At 39.0% G+C, this 11,124-nt stretch overlaps 1 long non-coding RNA gene across 1 annotated transcript; it reads left to right on the top strand.

Moving 5' to 3' along the window:
- The first annotated feature begins 8,387 nt into the window (after nucleotides 1-8,387).
- On the top strand, nucleotides 8,388-9,922 carry LOC103474402 (uncharacterized). The gene is made up of 3 exons (XR_535177.2): nucleotides 8,388-8,623; nucleotides 9,215-9,280; nucleotides 9,845-9,922. It is a non-coding gene; the product is annotated as an uncharacterized LOC103474402 (long non-coding RNA).
- Nucleotides 9,923-11,124: the final 1,202 nt, after the last annotated feature.

Raw genomic sequence — 11,124 nt, forward strand, 5'->3', positions numbered from 1 at the left:
CTGTGTCACCTGTAATGTCCGTTTTTGTGTGTAGCGTCTTTGTGAGCTTCCAGCAGAGACAGGAGCTAAAGGTCTCGGCACTCTTCTCATGAGCTTGCCTGTATGTGAGCGTGCGGGAGCAAACATGTTACCGAATCAGATGCTAAATGAAGAATGGACGTGGCAGGGGAGTGTGTGAGATGTATGCGTGCTTCCAGCAGGAGCTCTAATGAAATGTGAAAACCCTTCAAGTCACCTTTGCCCACTCATATCCATAGTGAATCATGTTTTTGTCCTTTGTTCCATTGTCTCACACACACACTCCCCTGTCCTTACATATGTGTAAATACGCATGCATGTGGAATGAATGTGTAAAAGAGGCAGGTCAAAGCTCCTCTTTGTCTCCTCTCTCCTGCGAGTCAGGCTTTCCTTTGGTATGCTGATAATACAGCTGGCGATCCAGGAGCTTCCAGACACTCACGCAGGCATGCATGCAGACAGAGGCACGCTAGGCATGAGGTCATGAAGCTGCTGGCGTGAGGGGGAGACACCAGGGTCTTACAACAGAGCCTCCCTGACATGCACCAGGAAGTAATATCAGGATAACAATGGCGTGCTTGAGTGTAACCATGCGTGCGAATGTGCTTTGGAAAATATTGTACACAAGCTCAGTGTGTGCCCTGACTAAATTAAACTGGGTGTTGTTAGATAAAGATAACAAATAATTTTTAGAAGCAACATAGTATTGAGAGGGGTACAAATGCATTTTCTGGTTTAAAATACTTTCCCTGATGTTTTCCATCACCCATCAGCTCCGATGAGTTCATATGAAAACATGGAAAGATTTCTCCAAGGACACACAGACGTGTTCTCATTGGGTTTTATCACACACTTCATGTTTTGACCTGGTTCTAATGAACCTTATCTGCTGACCCTTTTGAAGAGGAAAATACAGACATCGTCAGCAGTGATTAATTCAACATGAACGCTGAGTCTCAGTCACTGCCGACCTTGATGTCTGTCTTTGCAGCTTCTGTGCAGTTAACGTCTGGCTTTTATCATAATAACCTCATTTTACAGACGGCTGGGGGTTTTTTTGATTTTTTTTTTTTCAAAACACAAGTAGTTTTTAAATCTGTCAGTGTGGGCAGATGTATTTCGTTGTGTGCCAACACGGTGATCTGGATGACAAGGTCTTAAAAACAGTTTTGCAACATAATATTTTCTTGAATGAAGATACAGACAGGGATGATAGAAGCTCTGTATATGGGTCACCGTTGTGTGCTCCTTTTATGAACAAACCAAGATTTTGGCTGCTCTAATTGCTAAGCAATTTTAAGTTTTCATATTTTTTTTGTACAATTAACGCATTGACTTTAACTAACCCATCCTAATAAGTGAATATGCTTTGATATGAACCGTTCTACTGTTGCTGTGCTGAAAGGTTAAACTCTGCTACAGTTTTAAGTCTTTTGCAGCACTTTTTCTTGCACTGTTGCTCTGTATTCACATCGATGCATCTTTCTGTCAACTCTGAATCATTTTCTTGTTCCTGCTGAAGACAATAGAATGAAACATTCCCACAGCATGATGCTGCCACCATCACATGTTTGTTGCGTGCCCTACACATCTTTGGAGCAAAAACAAAAAACAAAACAAAACATGACTTCTTCTTCTGGACAACTAATCCTTTCTTCAGATTTTACTTCCTGAAACTGTGGATTTCTGTAGCTCCGTTAGAGCTGCAGTGCACCATGTGCCTCCTGGCTGGGGAGTCCGCTGTTATGCCAAACTCTTTCCATTTTTTAGATGATGATCTAGGTGTTCAGTGAAATGTTCAAAGTGTTGGATGTCATTTTATAACCCAATCCTGCTTTAAAATTCTCTTCAATTGCAACTTTTGACTGCCTGCTGTGTTCTTTAAAGACTCAGACGTGTCTTTAAAGAACACGTTTCTGATGCTAAATACTCATTTAGGAGAGACAACTGCTGCAAACTCATTGGATAAAATAACTATAAGAATTGGAACAATAAATTTAACCTTGCTGGATTGTTTTATAACTAGGTTCAAACTGAATGGGATTTCCTCTGTCTATTAAATTGAATTGACAATGTATTTATAAATTAGATTTCTGTTTTGTAAGTGATTTGAGATTATGTTTTTGTAAATTGTAGGTCTGTAGTGTATGTAAAGTGAATTGAATAAAAGTTCTCCACACAGAAACTCCCTTATTGAACACCTCGTACTACATTTATTAAATAAGTGACTTTCAGAGCAAAGGAGGATTAGCATGTTGGTGGAAATTGGTTTCTATTTGCAAAACAGTTAGTTTTAGTTTTCTTCCACAGTTACTACTACTTAGTGTTGGTTTATCACAAAGAATCCCAAAAGCACATTCAGTCTTATGGTTTTAAAAAGACAAAAGGTGAAAAGGTTCAATGGTTAATGCTTTTTCAAGGCACGGTGGATTTTTTTCCCCTTCTGACTCCCAATTCTTTACAAATTACTGAATATAACTCTGAAACCTTATCATTTAATCACATCTGCCTTTCTCTTCTCTCTTATTTGAAATTCAGCCACTCCCGTCTGCCAGAGTTTCCACTCCTGTTGTTTCCTCTGTCATTCCTCCTTATACTTCCCCCTTTCTTCTTCTCACCTTGTCATTTTTGCTTGTCCTCCTGTGTCATCCAATATGCATTGGTATCAATGACAAATACACAGACACATCAAAAAGCACGGAAAAATGATCAGTGAGGGATGATGAGACGGTTTGAGTTGACATTTCACCTTTACTGACTAAACAGCCCAGAGGAGTGGAGGAGGGTGACAGAATGACACTTTTCTCCCTGAAAAAAAACAAACAAACAAAAAAACAATACAGTTTGACACAACAGTCAGTCAGACAAACACATGCATGTTTTAACAATGTTGACAGAAAAACAGTTTGTTGCCAGGATGGGCAATTCATTTATGGCTTCCCCTCTGTCCCTGCAACACCGGGCATAAAACCATCCACACATGCTCTCTTCTCTGCATTGTTCTGCTGTGTGTGTTTGTGTGCATGGCAACCACAGCAGGTATTCAATAAAGCAGCAATATGTTCTATCTAAAACAAGAGCTGGAGCTAGAGGTGAAAGCTTGAGTGTGTGTTTATGCACACGTGCTCTTGTTTCTAAGGCAGCCCTCTGAGCATGTTTCGCCCACTGTTTGTTTGTGTATTTGTTGGAAAGCTGACTCACAGAGCACCCGAACTTTATCCACTGTAGATTCTGCTCAGGAAGCCTGTGCACAGCAGTTGCCTTTGTTTTTGAAGGAGGGTTTGAAACTGAATCAATCAGCTCATTTCCCGGTAAGAGGACAGGGTGGCAGAAGAGCAGAGAGGACAGGAGGACCACCAGGGCAACAACAACAGAAGGGGGAAAAACTGTAGGTAATCTTTTCATGACAGAGTGCGGGTGGCAGGGTGGTCTAATGAGCAACATACTGTCCTCAGTCGGGCAGTTCATGACCTTCTCAGGATAAACACCCTGCTGAAGTGTCCTTGGGTAAGGCAGTAACTCCCACCTGCTCTCTGTGTGTAATGTTTCATGCTTTAAATCTAAACTCCAGTCTCTCGGTCAGAAGGAGCAAAGTAAGTTGTTTCTATTTATCCACAGGAAGTCAGTAACAACCTCACTCATTTGGCTTAAATTGATTTGTATTAAAAAGTCACAACTTTATGGCGTTGGCATTCGCTCTGTTGTGTTCACATCGACCGTGTCTGGAACCAAAATGTTGTGTTTTAGTTACTGTTCGGTAAATCCCTTCTTTGCTAAGAAAGCCGTTTAGCAACAACAGTGTGTTCCTGTCTGCTGCTGTCGCTTAAAACACTAATCAACCCTCATTGAGCTAATCGCTAAGAAGATGAAATAATTATGAAAATTAAGCTACTCAAAGTAAAAGGGTAAAATAGTAAAATAACAATAGAACCAAAAAGTGGTGCAACGATGTAATAGATTAGCATGAATTGTGATGTAGAGTAAAAAACAGGGATTTGTGTTCCGACTTTCAGCCTGCCAGTTCACAATGCAAAGCAAAAGTTAAAATAAAATTTTATATATAAAAAAAAAGATGTTTCTTTAATTTGATGAATTTGAAATCAACTGGATAGTTGATCAGTCACTGAAGTGATTAACTTAATTTTACATTTTGGATTACTAAAATGGCAGATTTAGTGTGTTGTACCTCACAAAATGGCCGCTTAAACCGACAGAAAGAGGCCGACATTTTTAAACAATCTCTTGTTAATGAGCATCAGCGGTTGACTGCACAAGCAGGGAAACAACTGTGTTTGCAGCACTTAGTACCTTTAGCTTAGCTACTGTCTAGTTTTATGAATAATGGGATATTTGGTTCATTTTAGGACCATTTTATATAGCTTAGTGCAGTGGGTCTTAACCTGGGTTTGATCGAACCCTAGGGGTTCGATGAGTCGGTCTCAGGAGTTCGGCGGAGCCTCTGCCGCGGAGGTAAAGACACTTGTGTAAAGTCGTGATGACGCGCCGCTTTACCATCACTTGCTGCAGAGGATCGCGTTACGTTGCTTAGCCAATCAGAGGATCACGTTACATTGCTTAGCCAATAAGAGCTGCGGAGGAGCCCTGATTTAAGGAGTTCCACTCTCAGCATGGATTTGAACTTGTGTCTTTAATTAATTACTTCAGCAAAGCTCACAGTTTTTACCAAATTCTGTAACTTTCGGTGTAGTTCTAAATCTGCTCCTTAGTCGCATCTTTTCGGGTTTGCTACTTCCTCTAGTGGCGTGGGGGTGGTAACACAACTAATATAATTACATTACTAAATCAGAATACCGCAAAGTCTTCATTATTTATTATTAATTTTTCATTCTCTTAAGAATGTGTAGCTAATTAAATGATCTCAACAAGACCTTAAAGTGGTTCCAGTTTCTCTCGATGGCCAACCTGTTGAAACTGTGGCACATTTTAAATACCTTGGGTTGTTCCTGGACAGTCAGCTCAACTTTGCTGAAAACACTGACTATGTTTCGAAGAACTGTTCTCAGAGACTCTACCTTTTAAGAAGACTTAGTGATCCTGGGGTGACCCAACTAGACTCTAGTTGGGTCCAACTAGACTTGGGTCACCCCTATGTTTTGAATTTGGGGAAAGAAATCATATTTTATTTATCACTACAGAAGGGTTCAGTGAATGCGCATATAAAACTGGCGGGTTTGGTACCTCAAAAAAGGTTAAGAACCACTGGCTTAGTGGCAAGAAAGATAAGAGAAAACTGACATAAAACTGTCAAGCTCTCGTTTGATCAGTAATCAAACGGGAGCTTGACAGTTTCAACGGTAGAATCACTGTCGCCTCGTTCTATTGGCTATTCTGTTTGGAACAGCTTTAAGCATCATTAATGTAAAAAATATCACAAAATACACAGTAAAATAGTATTCAAATAGTTTTGATCAGGGAAATTCATGCGTTGTAAGTAACACAGAAGCTGTTCTGACATCGCAAATGATTGATATTTTGAGCCTAGAATGGAAACCTGGTTTTTGATTCCACATTCAGTGCAGTCTGTAGGGTTCTTACACATGCTGCATTTAGTGCGTGTGTAATTTAATTATAAATGTAATTTATAATTAAACTACATTTAATTATAAAAGGAATATCAAGGTTGAGTAATGTTTGTGTAACAACAAAGCTAGGTTCAAATTCAACAGTTTTCCGGGAACTTTATTAGCTCAAATCAGCTGTACTTCAAAGTTAGTAGCCTGACAAATCTGGATCCATTACTAAATTTATGTTTTTAAAATACATTTTGTGGTTGTAGTGTGATACCTTTGTGAAACATGAGAAAAGATGCTGCTTCAGTTTTCATATCTGCATGTCCAGTTTAAACCCTAAAGGAAAATTTAGAACATTTTCTAAACTGATCCTGTTTTTTTTTTTTTTTTGAACCTGCCTGTATTAATCTGAGTTTTCAGTCCTTCACTCAAAAACCCTAAAAATGGACCAAGCTTGAGAAAAACTCATTTCGGCTGTCAAATCAAAGTATGCTGTGTGTATGAATATATATATATATATAAAGTAAGGATTTTTAATTCATTTTTAAATTCAGAATTATATCTTTTAGGCAATGGAACATAAATAATAATGACAGGAATCTTAAACCTTTTTCTGGGATTACACAGACCAGTGAAATTATACGAGCAATTTTCATAGTTTTGCAGACTTCTCAAGACTTCAGAAGTATGCTTAGTCTGCATTTAGGCGCTGAGATTTATTTGGTTAAGTTTCATTGGTGGTTCATTAATGAGAAGACTTGAGTATTTATCTCTTGTAAAAAATTATGATTACTTGCCCATTAGTTTCTGTGGTAGCTGATCACAGAACCAAGAAATGACAAAACAAGACTGATTCAATCTAATGAACAGCTGGGTTTATTCTTCTGAGGGCCATAAAAACTGTCTGAACTGTTTCATGGTGGTTGTTTTGAAGACTAGAATAAAAGAAATCTTTGTTCCCCAGTGGGGAAATTCAGAATATGTTTCCCTGATAAGACTGACAGTGAAGCCCATCTTCACTCCTGTCAGTAGTCAAGTAAAAACTGCAATTGAAAACTTGTTTTGAGACAAGAAAAAAGAAGAAATATTTGGTAATTTCCACTTTTATTTCACCTCAACAACACTCCCCTTGTGTGGTTTAATTTTTTACCTTTTTATTGTTAAAATAATAAGCCTTTGAGGTTTCAAAATGTGGTGCACTTCCTCAAGAGGCTGCGCAGCAACGATATGAAAGGAGTGGATAAATGAGTGGATTTGCCCCCTTTGGGATGAAAATGCTGTTCCAAGTTATGAGATAACATAAGTATTTCTAGGCCATTGTTAATCACTATAAGACCTTTCATTTAAAACAAAAGGAAGATACGCATTTCTCTATTTCATACAATACTTTTCTTTTCAAATTATTCTGTTAAAGTTTTAGTGTTTAAAAGGAAAATATGTAGATATTCACAAGAACAGAATCCGCATACCCAGTTTCTGTATCATGAGCAATGCAGTTCATATGTACTTTAAGCAACGCTTTACATAAAAAGTGTTACTGAGCTGTTACAACAATAACATTACTTGATCTCATCCCATGTTATGCAGACTCTCTGTGTGCACTGGTGAAGATTAACTCACACAAAGCAAGTCCAGGTTGTCGCTGGGCTCCATCTAATACGCTCCAAGCTAAGTTCTGATGAATTCAGCTTAAAACCATTTGGAACCGCTCATAAACTGTTATTGACAGAAATTGATGCTCCAAAAAAATTTGCATCATAGCTTCAAGCTGAGACACGCATAACGTACCGTTTTAGATATTAGGAAGCAGGTGATGAATAGTGTGCCAAGAAAATGAAATTATTTACACATTTACGAGGAGATGTAGCATGGTGACTACTTAACTACATAAAATGTACTCACCAGATATTTTATTAGGAACATTTTTCTAATGCGAAGTTGGACTTCCTTAACTTTTAGAGCTTCCTTAATTCTTAGATGAACTGAGTTGATGAGGTGTCAATTAATAAGCAACAATACTCAAGTGTTGAAGCAATGTTCAAAAGGTCAGAGTTCAAAATGAGCCAAGAAAAGAGTCTATCCCCCCACTACCAACCTGAAACGCTCATACAAGACAGGGTGGATCCATTGCTCCAGAGTCAGACCTCGTCAACTGTGTGTTGCACCTGAAAATCAAAATTCACCTGACTAGGCAAAGTTTTCCATTCTGTTCTTGTCCGGTTTTCCTGTGTGAATTGTGTCTTTCTTTCTTCTGTTGTGGTTTTCTGCTGCTGAAGCCTATTTGCTTCAAGGTTTGACATGAGTTTGACATTTAGTGAGTGTTGAGCATAGCAGGCAATTATGTGATCTACTGTTGCTTCTGTAACATCTTGAACCAGTCTGTTCATTTGCTACTAACCTCTAACATAGCCAGGCGTTTTCATCCATAGAACTGCTGCTCACCGCATATTTTTCTCGTTTCTTAGAATATTCTGTATAGGCACAAAAATACCACCAGCAGTATTTTTTAGCATTTTTACAAGGCAGGAATTATCATTACAGTATAATTTACAGAATAGTTTAAAGGTAAATAAATGATCTAAACCCAAGTATTCAGAAAGCTTGTGCAACTTGCTGCAGCTTCATCTCATACCGAAGCAGAGTCAGAGAATGAAACCAAAACAGCACCTCTCCCCGCTCCCCCCGTTCCTAACCCCACGTAAACAAACGCACTCACCGGACACGTGCACAACGCTGCTGTGGTTAGCTCTGCCAGGAAAATTACAGCAGGACAGTCTGTCATTTAGTGATTAGAATGAGGAAGGCGTGATGCAGGACCTGACGGGGTAAGGAAAACAGCAGAGTCACGCCACAGGAGGGGAAGGGTTGCTGTCAAGCGAGGCATCTTACGCAAAGGGAAAGGAAAGGGAAACACATGGGGCCTCGTAAACAGAAACCGTAAGGAATTATCTACTGTCTCATCTTATTGACGAGAAGAAGACGGGTATTTGGGGATTTGATGTCACATGAAAGCCGCATGCGAGGAAGCTGAACTATAAAAAGTAGCAGTATAAATACAACGGATCAGAATAAAGGTAATAGGTGTGCGAGGCACTTTATGTTCCCTGTAAATGATACGAGGGATAAGTAGAGAGGGTTCGAGAAGTGGTGGAAGGGGTAGGTGGGGGTGGGGGGCTCCGTCTCCCAATGTGAGCCTGGGAAGGAGGAGGAGGAGGACCTGGGTGGTGCTTGCGACATTCCACCCCTCCAAACCTGCTGGGCTGGTTTCTGGGTCATTAAAATTCTTCCTCTCCTCTCCAATGCCATGGTTTCTGCCCCGAGCGACATGCTGGCTCATGTCCACCTCCCTCTTGTCTACCTTCTCTCTCCATGTCTCTTATCTCCCTGCTGCAGAGCACGCTGCTGTCTCTTTGAATCCACAAGATTAATTTCTCTGAAACTTTTCTGTGGATTTCTTTCAGGCTGCATTGTTCCTGCCCAAGTCATTTCTTCCCTTCACTTGTATTTTTGTGTGCACAGATTTGATACGATAATTCATCCTTGACAGCACACATCCAGACAGTCATCCCTTGTTTTTGTCTTCTTTTCATCAAAACGTCCTTTTTTTTTTTCTTCCGGCTCATTTTCCTCTCACTCTGTGTTTTTTTTTTCTCTTTCCCCAACAGATCTTGCTTGGCAGGGTCCTCAGGAGCGTCACTTTGGTTCAAATCAGAGATCATGAGGCAAACAAGGTAAACGTCAAAGCTTGTTCAACTCCTCACCTCTTAAGTTTGTTTTGCCTACAACAATAACCACAACAAAAACACTCGTGATCATAAACAGTCAGGTCTTCAGTTTTAACCGTCACCCAAACAATGTTTTTTTTTTATAAAACAGCTGAGCTGCAGACAAAGTGGATTTAAATGACAAGATAAATAAACTCTCCAAAGATGACTGCAAACACTGATTGAAGACTCTCTGTTGCAACACAACATGAGGAAGTTAGGCCTTAATTGTGAAATAGAAGGAAAATGACCATGTTTACTCTGAAATCCCTGTAATCAAATTCTACATGACTTGCTTTCATTAAATGGTAATCAGAATCTACCTGAGTGCAATTTAATGTCAGCATAGCTGTTCTGTAAGAGAACAACATGAGATAACATTAGTGAACAAATAGGATCACAAAGACCAAACAACACACCAGAGAGGTCCAAGGATTAAGTCGCAGGAAAGTTTAAAGCAGGGTTATAAATATTGTTATAAGGCAATTGGAGATCTCATGCAGCGCTTTTGATTTCATCATCTGAAACAAGGGGCGGATGGAACAACATCAGACCTGACAAAAAGAGCAAAGATAAAAGAAGGAGGAAACTCTGAAGGAGCTGCACAGGTACATAGCTCAGGTGGGAGAATCTGTTATCCGGATAATTAGCTGTGCACTTCTGCATATCACATCAGGCCTTTATGGGAGAGTGGAAACCATTGTTTTACTCAACCCTTTCTTGCAAGTTCTACCCATTACATTGTTTGCACTCATCTCCTTGTTGCTCTCCCTCAATTCTGGGATTTTCTCTTTGTTTCCTCATGCTTTTATTATCATCATATGATTACAGTTTCCTTATGTCTTTTTTAAATATGCAATTGGCCTTGACCCCACTGACTCATGCTCTAAAAACAAAATTACTTAACAAAATACGGAAAAAAATCAAAGAAAATCTCCACATTTTAACATATAAGAAATTAAAAGATATATAAAAGACTATTTATTTCTGCTGTTGCAGCTGGACTGTTTGTTTCTAGGGGCTAGCATGCATTGTGTCATGCTTTCAAGTTTGAAATGTACAAAGCCTTGTGAGACAAAGTGTTTGGAGGTTTTTTTTTTATCTTAAAAGACACAAACCATAAAAAACTACAAGTCAAAATTATTGCAAGCTGTTTTGTATAAAACAGAGTAACCTGCTGTTTTTAAAGACGAACAACAAACAGCTAAAATCCCTTCCCAGTATTGTATGGGTCCATTTTGACGCTAAATTAATTTTAGGGTGTCCTGTAGTTTCTGGGACGAGAATGCTCTGAATATTGTTGTGTTGTAGAGAGGAAGGATGTGTCCTTTAGAGAGCGATGTTGCGGGCTTGATGTGCAGCGGGTGTTCAGTTCTCATTAACATTCCTTTCTGCACATTTAGATGTTCACGAAATTTAGAAAACATAAAACAATGCACCAGTTATTTTTTTTACACTCCCTGCTTGGTGTTGATTTTTTTATTTTTTTTTACAAAATGCCATAAGGTAAACTTTGTGGAAACTAAAGTGGGTCAGCTCACATGACAAATCTTTTGTCATAAGATAAACACCCAACATAAATATCTTCAATTTTTCATTTCTTTAATTCAAACACTTGATTACTTTGGATTAATTAGATCCAAAGCTTTAACTTTGGATCTCATCTAATCAGAGTAAATCAGCAGCTATAATAAATATGCAGCTGTACCTTCATCTCAAGCTTTTAGAAAGAGATGTGGATAATCATAGATGTGACCTGCAGATCTGAGGCATTCACGAATTGGAGGCTTTGGTGAAATAACCCAAGACCA

Source organism: Poecilia reticulata, linkage group LG13 (genome assembly GCF_000633615.1).
Source record: "Poecilia reticulata strain Guanapo linkage group LG13, Guppy_female_1.0+MT, whole genome shotgun sequence".
Taxonomy (NCBI): Eukaryota; Metazoa; Chordata; class Actinopteri; order Cyprinodontiformes; family Poeciliidae; genus Poecilia; species Poecilia reticulata.